This window comes from Megascapheus bottae, chromosome 8, assembly GCF_031878675.1.
Source record: "Megascapheus bottae isolate mThoBot1 chromosome 8, mThoBot2.hap1, whole genome shotgun sequence".
Lineage (NCBI taxonomy): Eukaryota > Metazoa > Chordata > Mammalia > Rodentia > Geomyidae > Megascapheus > Megascapheus bottae.
Window position 1 is genome coordinate 62,880,466 of NC_143516.1, and position 3,571 is coordinate 62,884,036.

Here is a 3,571-nt window from a genome sequence, read left to right on the forward strand (position 1 = left end):
GGTATTTGATTTCATTTAATTTCTTTAATTTTTCAAAATTTCCTTTCAAGATCTCTTCTGTAAGAAAAAATTCTGTTTGCAGATTTGCATTATATGAAAGCCATTTTCTTTTGGAGAAAGGAGACCAAGACTAATTTCTGGCTTCTTTTTCTCGTTTACAATAGTTCTACAGAATTACAAATATTTTTGAAAAATGTGAGAAGATCATAGAACAACAGCCAACGAGAGAGAGGATTTTGTTTATGACAAACAAAACTCCATTCATGGGAAGTTTACTTCACAGAAGTGTATGCCTTTGTAGATAGCAGAAAGCACTGTGGTCTGTGATGACTGTTTGGTCATCTCTCTATGGCTATAAGCGCTCCACAGACTCCTGTTCAGTGGAGGAATTTATGCTCCCCTTTCTCTACCTTAGCTGAGTCACTTTGGTCAACAGGGTGAGCAGAGTGAGTTTTTGCCATTTCTGAGCCATTTGCCATTAAGATGAGCTTCTGTATTGTGCTGATGAAAGGTCTACTCAATCTTCTAAGTTAAAGCTAGTTTATTATTCAACAATAACCAAAATTTTTATTGAGTCTTTGAATGATTTCAGAAGTTCTTAAAGCATACCCATTTTTCTTTCCCCATCTCCTTTTAGTATGAATATCACTCCCAGTAAAATGAGTCTTCTTTTATTTTATCCTTTGATTTTTCAAGAAAATCTGAAGGTAGTGAGGTGCTAGTGAATGTTTCCAAATAAAGCTTTTAGGTACAAAACACTGTGTGAATGTGTGTGTGTGTGTGTGTGTGTTTGTGTATGTATGTGTGTATGTATATGTGTGTTAGTATTTACAACATATCTGAGTTTCTTTTACACTTTACATATCTAAATTAATAAATAATAGTATATATTTCTCATGATATACTTAGATTACTATATAGCATAAATTGATATACAATACAAATCTCCTCCATCCAATTCTTACACAATGCTTATTTTAAAAATTTTGCAGAATCCTGTACCTATAGCCGCATATGGTTACAATGTAAATAATAATTTGAAAACTGAATTACCTATCAATCTGAAAGTACATTTCCCAATCATTCATGGTATTAAATGTAAATAAAAATGTAACCTGAATTATTAATGTTTTCTCCATAATGTCTCTCTTTTTGCTTAAAATAATGTAAACTTACTAGTTTATAGCTTGTGTGGGTCAGAAATCCAGTCATGGTTTATCTGAGTGCTCCACTGGAGGGTCTTTTGAAGACTGAACTATGCCCATTCCAGGAAAACAGAACTTGCCCTGGATTATTGAGAAAGCAGACTGCAGCTTCATGAAGGACAGATGTTCAAATTCCAGTATTAAACACACTGTGACAATTGTTCTTTGAATTATTACTGTTCTGTTTGGTAAGAGTTACCCTCTACCTGAAATTTGGAATGATTCCAATTTTATAACTCGATACCATCTTTTTCTCTTTCACATAAACTGTCCTAATATATAATATAAACTGCATTTAATATAAAGTCTCCTTTATACCCAGCTTCCTCTGATAGTTCTATGCTCAGAAATCATATAACATTAGAAGATAATAATATTTCCTTAGCTAGGGTTTAGTTTAAACAGAATCTTATAATCGACGTTGACCTGCAATTCTACTGCGAAATAAGAAATAATAATTACACATACATATATTAAGAAACATTATTACTCTTTTTCATAGATCATCAAGTTCTCCCTACAGGTGGAATTTCATCATAACTGATTCAGTGCTAAGTAGTGGAGAGTGACAAAGATAATCAGAAGAAGCTACATCAAAACACACTAAAAGTTAATAGGGCTCATTTTCTTTATAAGAGGCAAAATATCAATATACTCTAGAATGCACCATGGTTTAGTCACCAAGACATTTGAAGTGAGATCTTGAAGGATGTAGGCAAATCCCAGGTAAAGATGAGCTACAAAGCTGTGCACCTCTCTGTTCCTAGGGCTGCATCTCTTGACCACTAGCTGAAGCCTGACGTAGGGGAAAGGTCTTAGCAAACGCCAAATGGAGTTGATGCAAACACTAAGTTGACTTAGGAGCTGTGCACAGGAACCAAGAGGCAGGAAAGTCCTAAACACTGCTGAGAGCATCCACCCCAGGAAGGACTTTTCCTTCCAGAAGCTCTAAGCTGGCACCGCTGCTCACATGGCTCACTTTGGCACAGCATGTGGCAGTATCTCCACCACCTATTATGGTGATACAGCCCCTAGAGGTGGCTTTTATCACCTCATCCATGAGAACCTTGGTTCCCCGGGCAAAAGCTTCCCATTCAAATACCCCCACAGGTCCATTCCATACAATCTGCTTGGCCTGACCAACAGCTTTGGCATACTTCTTGCTGCTCTCGGGACCACAGTCCAAGCCCATCCAACCAGCAGGTATGCCAGAAGCCACAGTGGCTTGGCCAGTCTAGGCATTTTCATCAAACTTGTCAGCAGTAACAAAGTCAACAGGCAAGGTAATTGTTATACCATTCTTCTCAGCTTTTGCCATGAGATCTTTGACAATCTTGGCTCCATCTTCATCAAACAAAGAAGTACCAATCTCCATGTTATTGAGCACCTTTAGGAAGGTAAAAGCCATTCCTCCACCAATAATCATCATGTTGACTTTGTCCAACATATTATTGATCAGTCGGATCTTGTCCGCCACTTTAGCTCCGCTCAAGATGGCCAGTAAGGGCCCCGCTGGATTCTCCAAGGCCTTGGCAAAGTAGTTCAATTCTTTCTTCATCAAAAATCCACCAGCCTTCTGTGGCAGATTGACTCCCACCATGGAGCTGTGCGCTCGGTGTGCAGTGCCAAAAGCATCATTGACATAGACATCCCCAAGTTTGGAAAGGGAGGCTCAAAAAGCTTCTATGTTGGCTGGTTCAGCTTTAACCTTGTTCCCAGAAGCATCTTTTCCCTTCCCTTCTTCCTCTACATGAAAACGAAGGTTCTCTAGCAGGATGACAGAGCCTGCTGCAGGGCTGGCACAGGCTTTCTCTACTTCTGGGCCCACACAGTCCTTTAAGAACAGAACATCCTTGCCCAGCAGGGACTTCAGTTCAACAACAACTGGCTCTAAGGTGTACTTGTCTGGCATGGGGACACCATCAGGGCGGCCCAGGTGGCTCATAAGGACAACTGAAGTGGCTCCATTGTCCAAGCAGAATTTGATGCTCGGAACAGCAGCCTTGATCCTCTGGTTGGTTGTTATCTGGTTGTTTTTCATAGGAACATTAAAGTCCACCCGCATCACGACCCGTTTTCCCTTCACGTCCAGCTTGTCCAGAGTCAGCTTGTTAGAAAGCGACATTTCGGCAATACTGTGAGGGTGACACAGGCCGAGAACTGAGACAGAAGCCGATAAAGCTGCCGACGTGCACTCCAAACATTATTACTCTTATAAATAAGAGATTACTTGCAAATCAGCCTGGGAAATAATATAAGCTCACAAGAAAAAAAAGTATAAGAAGAATGATTGGAAACTCTTCGAAAATTTATGTTATATAAATCCATAAGCTAATGATTCAGTATCTTTTCTTGTCTTCTAAAAC

General features: G+C 39.2%; 1 pseudogene; it reads right to left on the reverse strand.

Annotated features, from left to right (window-relative positions):
* Positions 1-2,064: 2,064 nt before the first annotated feature.
* On the reverse strand, positions 2,065-3,352 carry LOC150060037 (phosphoglycerate kinase 1 pseudogene; annotated as a pseudogene).
* Between the last annotated feature and the right edge of the window lie 219 nt (positions 3,353-3,571).